General features: G+C 36.4%; 1 protein-coding gene across 3 annotated transcripts in view; it reads right to left on the bottom strand.

Moving 5' to 3' along the window:
* Positions 1 to 8,346, bottom strand: part of LOC144957308 (uncharacterized) — a 60,672-nt gene extending 52,326 nt beyond the window's left edge. Inside the window, exons 1-2 of one of the 3 annotated variants that reach the window (XM_078888445.1) lie at positions 8,238 to 8,346; positions 7,165 to 7,505 (exon numbers count right to left, since the gene is read on the bottom strand). The gene's annotated coding sequence lies outside the window, so the exon portion shown is untranslated. Of the gene's footprint in view, positions 1 to 7,164; positions 7,506 to 7,990 lie in introns of all 3 variants that reach the window. The other 2 variants (XM_078888444.1, XM_078888443.1) reach the window with 2 other exon arrangements.
* Between the last annotated feature and the right edge of the window lie 6,654 nt (positions 8,347 to 15,000).

Here is a 15,000-nt window from a genome sequence, read left to right on the forward strand (position 1 = left end):
CATTTCGGACCCTCTATTTGGAACGCCTTACCGCAGAGCATTCGTGAAAAAGAATCTTTGTCTATTTTTAAACGTTCGCTTAAAACATATTTGTTTCGATTTTAGTAGATGGTATGAGAAGCAAGATAGGTTTGGTTTGTGTTGTGTGTTGTGTTGTGTGTGTGTATGTGTGTGTGTGTGTGCTTGTGTGTGTGAATGAGTATGTTTCAGCCAAAGTAATTTGTAATTTAAGCGCTTAGAGTCTGGTGTCTCGGAGTTATAGCGCTATATAAGTTTTCAGCATTATTATTATTATTATTATTATTTAGGTTATATCAGCGCCAGTAAAAAGGAAGAAAATGGGATAGTAAAAAGTTATAGAATTACAATACAAGCACCCAAGAAAAAGTAAGACATAGGGGAACTGGGAACAAATAGGGATCAGATGTAGATTCCAAGAGCAGACCACCAATGCACTTAGTTTGAGATCACCTAAAAGTCTCATCCAGACACAAGCACAGGTCCCATCTAAGAGGAATACACTCAAATGTTTACCAATCATTTAATATAATATGTAAACTCAACATAATACAATGCATAATAGAGAGATGATTTACAAGGAAAAAAATATCATCTCCCAAAACTATAACTATACATTCGACTGTTTCCCTCCCAGCCAAGGAGCTCCGGCAAGGATCAGGACAAAACTAAGTAATCTCATTCCAAGACAATGACAGGAAACAATTGGGAAACAGGTATGGGGGGATAGAAGACACAGCATGTACCTCCCTGCCCACTATGGGAGGTCAGGATCCCCACCCAGTCAGTCTGCCTTGACCAAGGATCGAACCTCAGGCCTCCTGATTACCAGTCAGAAGTGCGACCATTACAATACAGAGGTTTCCCCGAAGTATTTAATGTCTTGTACCGTTGTAAAATCGTGTGTAAAATGAAATGTAACAACAAGAGATGAAGTGAGTAGAAAAGTGCCAGAAGACAATAGAGAATATTTTTTTTTTTTGCGGCGGTGATGGGGTTTGAACCCGCGACCTAATTGGTACGACAACTCCGCCTGGCCGGTGAGAGCGTGATTTATGAGCTATCCAGGAACCCTGAAATGAAATGCATACTTTTACCCCCTTGGCCATATATTACCGACGATTGTCACCCATCCGACTACTGGATTCACTTAACAGCACTTAAAACTTTGATACTAGAGAAGAAAGATACCGCCCAGCTCGGCCATCGATTATATTATGGATGTTCCAAATTCCATCTCTCGTCACATGTCAGAATTCTAAAAATTCTATCTATGCCAATTATCAGTTTCCAAATACCCGAGTCCTTTAATTAAACCGGCTCCACTGTAATAACAATAACATCTGACAGACAGTTTCTCTCTCTCTCTCTCTCTCTCTCTCTCTCTCTCTCTCTCTCTCTCTCTCTCTCTCTCTCTCTCTATCTCTCTCACTCCTCTCTTTCTGTGTATTTGTGTGTTTCATACATACATACATACATAGATACATACATACATACATACATACATACATACATACATACATACATACATACCTACATACATACATACATCCATACATACATACATACATACATACATACGCACACACAATTCACACGCATACACACATACACACACAACACATACAGAAATACACGTACCAGGTTCTTCCCTTCTGTTTCTGTTGCTCACTCTATTAAAAGAATATTTCACATAGCAACTAGAAATACCTTGCTGCTTTACACTCACAAAACACGTTTTGTCCCACTTTAACCAATTAAAAAAAAAAAAACTTCACAAATAGATTGATTGAAAAAAAACAAAACTCAAGTTGTCAAATGTATCTTATACTTCAAAGAACTCTCTATGAAGTCTAAAGTGACAAGTGTAAGTTCACCCTAACACATGTACGTCTGAAAAAAAAAGTGTTTAATTTTAGTTCACAAAGAAATAAAGGTGATTTGCCAGTGTGAGTGAGCACTTAGCTGGATTTTTCTCTAAAGAGTCAAACAGCTTCGCTTCCTGACAAAATATGGTTTGTTCGTTCTATCTTTTCAGTCTCTCGTTTGCATCTCCTTCGTTTTCTTTTCATTAGTTTTTTTTTTTACCTCATCCCCCCTCTCTCTTTCCGTATTCTTTCTTTCCATTGGGGTGGGGTGGGGTTGGGGGGTGGGGGTTAATTCAATAAAACGAACGTTCTTAGCCTAGCAACATACTATGGCAGTAAACTTCCCAGTATTTTTGTTTTAAAACAATATATCTTTCTTCTTCTTTCTCTTCATTCTTTTTTCTTTACTATCTTTCTTTTATCTTTTCTTTTCTTCTTCATCTTCTTTCTTTCTTCTTCTTCTCTTCTTCTTCTTCTTCTTCTTCTTCTTCTTCTTCTTCTTCTTCTTCTTCTCTCTTCTTCTTCTTCTTCTTTCTTCTTCACTTCCTTCATCCACCTTATTCACATTATCATCATCATCATCATCATCATCATCATCATCATCACCATCATCGTCGTCGTCATATCATTCACCATCATCATTATCATCATTAATTATAATACGGATTCATTTCCCCCCCCCCCCCCCCAACACACCATTCCTTCTTCAATTCCTATACCACCCCACTAATAAAATCTCGAAAAGCATTCCTAAATCATTTCGACTACACGCTGTCTCAAGATCCATCTCCAAATTTGTAAACATTGAACACTTGAGATACAAAACTTTATCATCACAATATCGAGTTCTCTTCCTTCTTGGTCTAAAGTGGGGAAGGACTAGAGAATAGTCTGCAACTGCAAAACTTTTACGAATCGCATACATTTCATTTTAGTCTGAAATAATTTTACATCAAATCTTACCTATCATCTTAACTCTCTCCTTACCAGCCATTTTCAGGATTATCCCCAAAATTTCACACCCAACTAACACAAAATTAGTTTCTTTTTTATCCCTCAAAGACAACAGCACTAAAGTTCTTGCGATACATAATTTCTTTAGCAAAACATATACTAGATAGAGGTCTGCAACATACATTTTCTTTAAATTTTAAGATGTACAAGAGAACTTTGAATAAGAAAAATGTTGGTTGTATCGTAACGAATGCGACGATTTTCCTATAGTTGGAAAGGAGAGGGTTAACTCACTCAACCCTAACACCGACTATATCCGTAGTTTATCCGGGTTACTTTTACCCCATGCCTATTTATTATTACATTTTTCTGAGACAAATTATAGGCGTAGTATCAAAGATAATGTTTTTAGTTTTTGCATGTTAATGGCAGTTGAATAAAACTATCTATCTATGCACATGCTCAATTTTAATACATTTTTTCCAATTTCGAAAAGTAACAAAAATCTCTAGGATTGAGTGAGTTAAAACAGTATTATGTCAGGATGTGCCAGGTGCCAGGATGTTTAACCAGTTTACTGCCGTACTCTGAAAAAAAAAAACCAACACGTATTTAAAACTTTGGCCAGAAAATTCGTCCTTTAAATATTGATCAATTTAAACGACTCTCATCTTGGTAAAAACTCTGAAACCTGGGACTAATGAAGACTTCGCGAAGTCCCAGGTTTGAGAGTTTTCAGACAAGATGAGGGTCATTAAAATTGATAGATAATCGAAGGACGAATTTTTCTGGCCATATCTTTAAAATACAGTATATTAGTTTCGGATCCCTATGAGTTTTTACAGACCACGGCAGCTAATACGCTTCAACAGTCGTAACGTCACTTCCCTTGTAGTGACGCATAGTTACTTAGTAACTGGCTCTAAACTATCGGAACTATGGCGGACGCCCTTATCAAATATTTCTCCGACAAGCATAAAAGCGTATCCAAAGGAAAAAACATCTGATCATGTTTTGACTTTTACACATTCTGATCACAAGACATGAAATGTTCTAGCCAGCATGAAGAATAAAAAGGACAGATTGTCTTTGTTTAGAACCACGATGGCCGCCGTTGCTGGGCGACGTGACATCAGACTTTTGAATCCAATTGGTTCAACAAAATAAAAGTAGCCCCCAAGATAGATATTGTTTTTGAGTGATAAAAGATTTTCGGTTTTTGTTACCAAAATATGTTATCCTGTAATCTTAAAAAAAAAAAAAAAAGGGACAGAGTTAACCAGACTAAGAAATCATTTTTTAAGATCTTAAACATTCTAACACAACACAATACCGTTATAAGGCACGTCGGACCGGTAATCAGGAGGTCTGAGGTTCGATCCCCAGTCCAGGAAGACTGCCTTTTTTGGGATTTTTATTTTTCTTCTTGTATTTTTCTAACTCACTTTTTTTGCCGGCATCTTGCTTAATCTCGACGCAACACCTGATGGAAACGACAGGTCTCATTTTTGATCATTGTGATTTTGAATTCCCTATTTTTGGCATCCCCCCCCCCTACGATGTTATACCGTATTGACGCGGTGGGTCACATTTAGTGGAGAGCCCGCAATATTTGTTTGTTTGTTTTTAAGGGTTTTACGGCGCTTGCAACACATTTAGGTCATATCAGCGCCAGTAAAAAGGAAGAAAACGGGATAGTAAAAAGTTCTAGAATTACAAATAAAGCACCCAAGAAAAGGTAAGACATAGGGGAACTGGGAACAAATAGGAATCAGATGTAGATTCCAAGAGAAATATCAAAGTACTTAGTTTGAGACCACCTATAAGTCTCATCCGGACACAAGCACAAAATCCAACAAAGAGGAATACACTCAAATGTTTACATTATAAATTCAAAATAAAAATATAATAATACATAACAGAGAGATGATTTACAAGGAAACAAATATCATCTCCCAAAACAATAACTATGCATTTGACTGTTTCCCTCCCGGCCAGGGCCAGGACAAAACCAAGTAATCTCAATCCAAGACAAAGACAGAAAGTATGTTGGAAAACAGATATAAGGGGATAGAAGACACAGCAAGTACCCCCCCTGCCCACTATGGGAGGTCAGGAACCCCACCCAGCCGCAATATTTGCGGAGACATTAAAAAACAAACCCAAAAAACTTGAGCTTTTATAGAGCCTGTATCCACTATAGATCCACTAAACGTGCTCAAAGCTCTATACAGGGGTCCCTAACCAACAGCAAGACTTAACATGTAAAGCGAGACATGAGGCCTGTTTGGCGATAATATCATTTTTTTTTCGGACAGAGACAACGCTATGGACTATTTCAAAATGTCTATGCTGCGCTGGCGTGCTTTAACGAGTGACAACAGTGTTGTGTCCTTGGGTAAAGAACTTGATTAAAATGACTCAAGCGTAAATTAGTACCAGATTGTAACATATATGATAAGGATGCTATAATATGTATTCCAAAAAGGGTATCTAACCGTAGCCATCGTAAACTTATAGATAGTATGCGCTTGACTAAGAAGCTCATAACATTGCCATCAGGAAGTAGACCGGACCAACACACAAAACTATTGTGTAACCATGAACTTTCTATAGTCTGGATAATAATACAGTTAAGTGAGAATTATTCATAAACGTGAATGGCAAAAAAAAAAAAAAAAAAAAAAACAAACAAAAAAACAATAACAAAGACCTGAGTGACGTCACTTCATTCTATCTATAGCCTGACACTGACCAAAAATTGACGTCAAAAGAAAAGTCTTTGGCCGGAAAAGAAAACAAATCGTGAGTAGTGTTCACTAGTTCAACCAATAGAATCACTTGTTTCCTTGAGCTCTACTAACATCAACTAGACGCTGCACAAACCTTTAAAATGACGTCAAACTGTAAGCTCTAGAGAGTTCTATCTAGTGTAGACTATAAGTTAACGACGGCTACGATCTAACAGTGCTAAAGTCATGTATGGAATGGATATTCATTGGGTCTACGACGTCATTATGTGGAACACACAAGGCATGGTGAAACCGTGGGTGAAACAGTGGCCTTCGTAAAGTTATGGCCTGACACTGACCAAAAAATGACGTCAAAATGCCAGTCTTTTGCCAGAAAAGAAAACAAATCGTGAGTTGTATTCAATAGTTCAACCAATGTAATGACTTGTTTCCATGAGCTCTACTAACAACAACTCACTAGGCCGTGCAAAAACCAAATAATGACGTCAAACTGCCAGTCTTTTTGGATTTCAGTGTCAGGCTATAACATAACGATGGTTACGGTGATACAGTAAAACCGAGCTATAGATAGTATGCAGATGACGTCACTCAGGCCTTTGTTATTGTTTTTGCCATCCGCGTTTGTGAGTTGTTCTCACTAAACTGTATTAACCAGACTATAAAAGTTCATGGTTACACAGAGTTTGTGTGTTGGTCCGTTATACTTCCGGATGGCAATGTTGTGAACTCCTTGGCCAAGCGCATACTATCTATACGACGTCATTATGTGGAACACACAAGGCATGGTGATGGTGAAACCATGGGTGAAACAGTAAAACCGAACTATAGATAGAACAAAGTTGATGTCACTCAGGACGTTTTTTGCCATCCACGTTTATGAATAATTCTCACTAGACTGTATTAACCAGACTATGGATAGAACGAAGATAACGTCACTCAGGTCTTTGTTATTGTTTTTTACCATTCGCGTTAATGAGTAGATAATTCTCACTAAACTGTATTAACCAGACTATGGATAGAACGAAGATAACGTCACTCAGGTCTTTGTTATTGTTTTTTACCATTCGCGTTAATGAGTAGATAATTCTCACTAAACTGTATTAACCAGACTATAAGCGTTTAAGGTTACACATAGTTTTGTGTGTTGGTCCGTTAAACTTCCGGATGGCAATGTTATGAGCTTCTTAGCCAAGCGCATACTATCTATAATAAGGATGCTATAATATGTATTACAAAAAGGGTATCTAACAGTACGACGTCATTATGTGGAACACACAAGGCATGGTGAAACCATGGGTGAAACAGTAAAAACCGAGCTATAGATAGAACAAAGTTGACGTCACTCAGGACTGTGTTATTGTTTTTTGCCATCCACGTTTATGAGTAATTCTCATTTAACTGTATTATCCACACTATAAAAGTTATAGTTACACATAGTTTTGTGTGTTGGTCCGTTATACTTCCGGATGGAATGTTGTGAACTATCTATAAAAATATAACGCACACAAACACATAGACACATCCTACACAAACGCGCGCGCGCACATATAAAATATTAATATCTAACTTACCCTGCCCCAATATTTCCCTTCTGTTATCGCTTGGTACAGATAAATCCAAAGTTTTATTTTAAAATCCTTTTCAACTGTAAATCCACAATAAATTCCTTTGATCAATTTCTTTCGAAATATTATAGACGTCTACCATCATATTATTGTCATGAGAAAAAAGAAATATAAATTTAACAATGTTATCACTTATTCCAATGGTTCCCAGATCAACAAGTGAGTTAATAGCTTGTTGACTGCGATGCAATCAAGTGCGGTATTAAAACTTTCAAAAAACATGGTATTTCACAAGTATTGACTCAGTTCTGTCACAGAAGTTTTAAAAAAAGCGTCAAATGCTCCTCCTTATGTAACAAATTGAAATAATATCAAACAAATGAATATAAATGATACTGTATTAAGCAAATGAAAATGATATTAATTTTCTACCATAAGTAGCTTCTATTGGTATATCTTTCTAATCATTAGATCTGGAGTAGCTAGTACTTCAAAACTTGTGAAGCATTTCCCTAAAACATTTCCTTCTAAAAGATAACATTCACAGTTTCACAGCAAAGATTATCATAACTTGCGATCGTCAAATTACCAGAAAATGGGTATGATTTACGTTAGGAGTGTTTAAAAAAAACCGAACACAAATTGTAAAAATTATTTTTTAAAAAAAATGGAATATAAATTTAACAATGTTATCCCTTATTCCAATGGTTCCCGGATCAACAAGTGAGTTAATAGCTTGTTGACTGCGATGTAATCAAGTGCGGTATTAAAACTTTCAAAACACATTCATACGATTTTTTTTTTGGTTTAAACGATTAATTAAATTACACACTAAAGTTCTCCGAATACGAACTCAAAAACGTTTTTATTAAGAACACTATTGACAAAATCCCATAAAAGTTGACTGGCATTCAATGAAAGGAAAAGTGCGAGCAGGCGAAGAGGATGAATGAACACAAATACAAGCGACGAAATAAATGCCAGTCGTCTGCGGCAATTTAAGATTTCACTCTCTCTTTTATCAACATGACAACGGGTGAATTTTGCTAGCCAAGGGGAGTTCGCGACAAAGAACGCACCTCTTTTATTATTTTATATAGCCTATATATTATTTTTTGTTATCACTCTTGTTAACGCGAACGGAACGGAACGGTCCTGTTTCTTGTTTGAGCCAGCTCTGCGTGTGTTGTAGGATTTTGATGCGCGCGCGGTGACTTGCTGCGAACGGTTTCTCGACACCACACATAGCTGCGAACTGGTTTTGTCGACACCACAGAACCGCGAGGAAAACGAGGTACACAAAAGTTTAGAACTGGATTTAAAACTTTTTTAGTTATTGTTATATTATGATTCCCTCTTAAAAAAATAAAAGAAACATAACCTGAGCTTTTATACAGAGCAATATACACCAAACGTGCTCAAAGCGCGTTACAAAGGGTCGCTAACCGACAGCAACACGTAACATGAAGAACGAGACATGACGCCTATTAGGCCATGATGCAATTTTTTTCCCGACAGACAGCGCTGTTAACGGCCAGGTACTCATTGACACCTGAGTACAGTGAGATAATTTGAGTAAAGAGCCTTTTCCAAGGACTCAACTATGCGTCGAGCGAGATTCGAATCCGGGACCTTCCGATCCATAAGCGAGTGTCATACCACAAGACCACATAGCCGCACTTTTTGCAGATTAATTCTAAGTTATGATAATGGTAAAATATCGTAAACAGATATCGATTTTTCGATACCAATATTTTGCGAAATTGGATTCAATAGTCTGATGTCACGTCGCCCAGCAACGGCGGCCATCGTGGTTCTAAACAAAGAATATCGGTACTTTTTATTCTTCATGCTGGCTAGAACTTTTCATATGTCTTGTGATCAGAATGTGTAAAAATCATAACATGATCAGATTTATGTTTTTTTTACCTCTGGATACGCTTTTATGCTCGTCGGAGAAATACTTCATATGGGCGTCCGCCATTGTTCGATAGTTTAGAGCCAGTTACTAAGTTACCATGCGTCATTACGAAGGAAGTGACGTCATGACTGTTGAAGCGTATTGCTACTGCCTGTTTGATTTTCGATTCAGCGACTTCCGCCCCCTGGCCATACGATTGGGACACCTTGGTCGCCTCTTTTATCCTCTGTGTGGGATGCCTCTGCCACCTTTCATGTTTCTAGGAGGGGACAAAACATAGGCAGAGAATAATATATTATAAGAAACATAAGACAATAGGAAGGAAAAGTCGTGACGTCACTTCCTCTTAACAAAGCAACAACAAAAAAATTATGGTTCCAAATTATCGCCAACAATGGCTTCCGCCAAAATCTCCATCACCGGCCCTTATGTGATATTTCCTCGACAAGCATAAAAGTGTATCCGGAGGAGAAAATCATTTAAAAATCTTGTCACGTTTAGACTTTTACATATTCTGATTGCATGATGCTAGAAAAACAAAGTTCGAGCTCGCATGGAGAATAAAGACAATACAGGGAATGTACGTCTCGAGGCCTTGATTCGACTGTGACCTAAGTCATTTTAGTTCGAGTTTAGGCAGATACATCCAAATTATACTCCCATTAAATTATATAAATGACTAGACTCTTGACCAACAACAATAATATCAATTGGATTCACTAGTCTGATGTCACGTCGCCCAGCAACGGCGAGTAGCCCGGTTCTAAACAAAGAAAATGGGTACTTTGTATTCTTCATGCTGGCTAGAACTTTACATATTATGTCATGTGATCAGAATGTATAAAAGTCAAAACAAGATCATATTTTTGTTTTTCTCCTCTGGGTCCTGTCCTTCGTTAACGAAGGAACGTCTGGTACACTTTATGCTCGTCGGAGAAATATTTCATTAGGGTGCCCGCCATTGTTCCGATAGTTTAGAGCCAGTTACTAAGTTACCATGCATCATTATGAGGGAAGTGACGTCATGACTGTTAAAGCCTATTGAGTATTGCATTTCTCATTCAATTAACCAGATAATTTTTACCAACCAAAACATGAAATTTGTGACACACCTTCACACGTGCTCGGACAACCATTGTTGGTTGGTTGATGAAAAAATAAAGTGAATGAATTCGACCTTTCTCTGATCAGTGTTATTGTTTTCATCCCGCCAAATGGGTGACGAGATTTTCTGGATCATATTAAACGTCCAAGTTTATACATAGATTTCTGTGTTGGTTTTATTCATCAAGCGATGGAAAAATGGGTATTTTAATAAGACACATACCATCGATAGTAAAACCTGTGTTGTTAACTATGTTTACCAATCACTGTCATTGTTTACATTATGACGACTGTCCGAAAGGCGTGGTTATCTAGGTGTCTATTAAGTGCATCCAATGGAAAAAAATTTCTTTTACCACTAGACTTTGGCAGTGATTATTTATACCCCGGTTGTAAATAACATTTTGTCTATTCGCACACAGTTATTCATTTCGATAGCCATGATTAAATTATCACCACAAACCTGTCACTCTGTTGTGAATAGGTCAAGGGGATTGACTCTAAATGGAATGTCCCGGGTGGGAACAGCCTTTTCTTAAAAATATTTTTTTTTGTTATTTAATTTCTACAAGTTTTGTTTAATTTTTAAAAAATAAATTAACTTTTCTATTTTTAATTCTTCAAATTTATTATTATTATTTATTATTATTATTATTATTATTATTATTATTATTATATTATTATTATTATTATTATTATTATTATTATTATTATTATTATTATTATTATTATTATTATTATCATTATTATTATCATTATTATTATCATTATTATTATTATTATTATCATTATTATCATTATGATTATCATTATCATTATCATTATCATTATTATTATTATTATTATTATCATTATTATTATTATTATTATTATTATTGTTATTATTATTATTATTATTATTATTATTATTATTATTATTATTATTATTATTATTATTATTATTATTATTATTATCATCATCATCATCATTATTATTATTATTATTATTATTATTATTATTATTATTATTATTATTATTATTATTATTATTATTATTATTATTATTATTATTATTATAATAGTTATTATTATTATTTTCATCATCATCAACATCATCATTTATTTATTTTGATGACGGATGTGTTGACATGGTGACGCATTGCATCACGCCTTTTTCAGACCATCTCAGTCAAAAAGAAATAGAATGAAGTTAACCTCACTCTGGTCTTTGTTATTGTTTTTTGCCATTCGCGTTTCTGGGTAATTCTCACTAAACTGTATTAACCAGACTATAAACGTTCAAGGTTACACATAATCTTGTGTGTTGGTCCGTCATATTTCCGGATGGCAATGTTGTGATCAATAGATAGTATGCGCTTGGCTAAGAAGCTCTCACGAAATCTGTATTGTTCCCATACGAAGCCTTTCCATTTTCACGCTTTCGTTAGTATTTTACGATCACCGGCTTCAGGCAAACCCTACCCTTTTCTGCTAAGAATCTCATAACATTGCTCATAAACGCGGATGGCAAACAAGAAATAACAACGACCTGAGTGACGTCAACTTCGTTCTATTTATAATATAGTGAATAATATTCAGAACACGGAGGGCTCACAAATTCGACTGGTCGACATGCATTCAAGACAGTTATGACCTGAGTCGACTGTTGTTCTCACCACGAGTGAAGTCATGCGTAACGCGCTAAGCATGAGCGGATGCTTGGATGAGTGTGAATAGGTGTGAATAAAAGTCAAAAAAGGGGTAAAGGAGTAAGGAATGCAAGACTCAACCTCACTCAAAACCTCTCAGAACGTGTTCGTTTTATTGTGCTGAGGTGGTGGTGCGGGTTTGTTGACACGATCATAATAATAATAATATTCATAAGCAATGGGCATGATCTACAGGGTGTCCGTAAAGTCTGGGTACATGGTGATAGTACAAATTCCTCTTTAAAAACCAGATCTTATTCCATTGGATTCAATAGTCTGATGCCACGCCGCCCAGCAACGGCGGCCATCTTGGTTGTAAACAAAGAAAATCATTACTTTTTATTCTTCATGCTGGCTAGAACTTTTCATATGCCTTGTGATCAGAATGTGTAAAAGTCAAAACATGATCAAATTTATGTTATTTTTTTTCTTCCCCTCTGGATACGCTTTCATGCTCGCCGGGGAAATATTTCATAAGGGCGTCCGCCATTGTTCCGATAGTTTAGAGCCAGTGTTACTAAGTTACCATGCGTCATAAGGAAGGAAGTGACGTTACGACTGTTGAAGAGTATTGTATTTTGATAATACATGCTGGGTGGTGATCCTGAACTCCCATTGCGGGCAGGGGGGGGGGGGGTACATACTGTGTCTTCTATCCCCTTATATCTGTTATCCAACATGCTTTCATGCCCTTGTCTTGGAATGAGATTACTTGTTTTCTTCCTGGCCCTCGTCGGAGTTCTGGCTGGGAGGGAGAGTCAAATGCATAGTTATTGTTTGGGGAGGTGATATTTTTTTCTTTGTAAATCATCTCTCTGTTATGTATTATATTTGTTATTTTTAATGTATAATGTAAGCATTTGAGTGTATTCCTCTTTGTTGGATTTTGTACTTGTGTCCGGATGAGACTTATAAGTGATCTCAAACTAAATACATTGGTGGTGTGCTCTTGGAATCTACATCTGATCCCTATTTGTTCCAGTTCCCCTATGTCTTACTCTCTCTTGGGTGCTTTAATTATAATTCTAGAACTTTTTACTATCCCATTTTCTTCCTTTTTACTGGTGCTGATATAACCTAAATGTGTTGCAAGCACCGTAAAACCCTTAAAAACAAAAACAAAAAAAAAAAAAACAAAACAAAAAACACAAAAAACAAAAACAAAAAACAAACAAAAAACGACAATACATGAAATCTTTTTCACTGAAAAAAAGTATCTTTCAGCCAAATCTCCACAATCTATGCCATTGAATAATAAATATAAATAGATTGTGAAGTAGGGCTTGTACCCAGACTTTGTGGACACCCTGTATATTATTACATTTCCATGTGCTCGAGGTCATTGGTCACATTGGAATATATGCTCAAAGTGACCTACATAGTGAAAAGTGTTCACAGTGTTTGAAATTTTTAACATCACGATTGGACATTTTGGACATTTTGTTCAGTTTGACACATGGGTATCAATACAAGTTTCATAAACAAAGCAGCGTGTTTACATTTCTGAAGAAATATCCAATCGTTGTACAGCAACAAATCATGTAATGGGCATGATCTATATTCCATTTCCATGTGCTCGAGGTCATTGGTCACATTGCAAAATGTGCTCAAAGTGACCTACATAGTGAAAAGTGTTCACATATTTTGAACTATCTAACATTACGATTGGCCATTTTGTTCAGCTTGACACATGGGTATCAATACAACTTTCATAAACAAAGCAGCGTATTTACATTTCTGAAGAAATATCCAATCGTTGGACAGCAACAAATCATGTAATGGGCATGATCTATGTTACATTTATATGTGCTCGAGGTCATCGGTCACATTGCAAAATGTGCTCAAAGTGACCTACATAGTGAAAAGTGTTCACAGATTTTGAACTATCTAACATTACGATTGGCCATTTTGTTCAGCTTTACACATGGGTATCAATACAACTTTCATAAACAAAGCAGCGTGTTTACATTTGTTCTGAAATGTCCAATCGTTGGTCAGCAACAAATCATGTGATTGATGACTAGGTTAGATGAAAACAAAGATCGCTCCCATTGATGCATTGCGTTTATCTTAAAAACTCACAAAATTCGCCAGCCAGATATAACGTACCAACCCTCAAAACTTTGTGTAACATTGAACGCTTGTAGATACTGTGCGCTTGGCTATGAAACTCACAACATTGCCGTCCGGAAGTATAACCGACCAACACACAAAACTATGCGTAACCTTGAACGTTGATAGTCTGCTTAATACAGTTTAGTGAGAATAGACACCTAGATAACCACGCCTCTCGGACAATCGTCATAATGTAAACAATGACGGTGATTGGTAAACATAGCAAACTACACAGGTTTGTTTTACTATGACGGTATGTGTCTAAGTAAAATACCCACCGTTCTACAGATAGAGGAATAAAATCAACAGAGAAATCTTGGTGTGAACTTCAACGCTTATAATCGAGAAAGTCGTGTGATAACTAGTCACCCATTTAACGGAATGAAAACAGTAACAATGGTCAGAGAGAGAGAGAGAGAGAGAGAGAGAGAGAGAGAGAGAGAGAGAGAGAGAGAGAGAGAGAGAGAGAGAGAGAGAGGGTGATTTCATTCACAATATTGTTTATAAATAAACATCTTTGTTAGTCCGAGCACAAGTGAAAGTGTGTCACAAATTCCATGTTTTGATTGGTCAAAAATCTACTGGTTAATTACTTACTTGCTCTATAGATAAGATGAAGTTGACGTCACTCGGGTCTTTGTTAGTGGTTTTTATGGGGGGTTTTTTTTTTGGCCATCCAGGTTTATGGGTAATTTTAACTAAACTGTATTAAAATTAATTAATTACGCCTTTTCCGCCACGACATCATAAGATATCGTCGCCTAGGCATTCCACGAAGGAAAAAAGATAACTCATCAAACAAGATGTCTGATGTCAACAGGAATCACCCATGGTGAAACTGTATTAACCAGACTATAAAATTTCATGGTTGCACATAGTTTTGTGTGTTGGTCCGTTATACTTCCGGATGGCAATGTTGTGATTTTTTAGCCAAGCGCATACTATCTATATCAAAAATCAAAATGTGTCAAATATCATATTCTCTGAGTCTGCCAGTATTCTTTGCCTACTTCT

This window comes from Berghia stephanieae, chromosome 11, assembly GCF_034508935.2.
Source record: "Berghia stephanieae isolate SIO BIC M18660-M18661 chromosome 11, UCSD_Bste_1.3, whole genome shotgun sequence".
Lineage (NCBI taxonomy): Eukaryota > Metazoa > Mollusca > Gastropoda > Nudibranchia > Aeolidiidae > Berghia > Berghia stephanieae.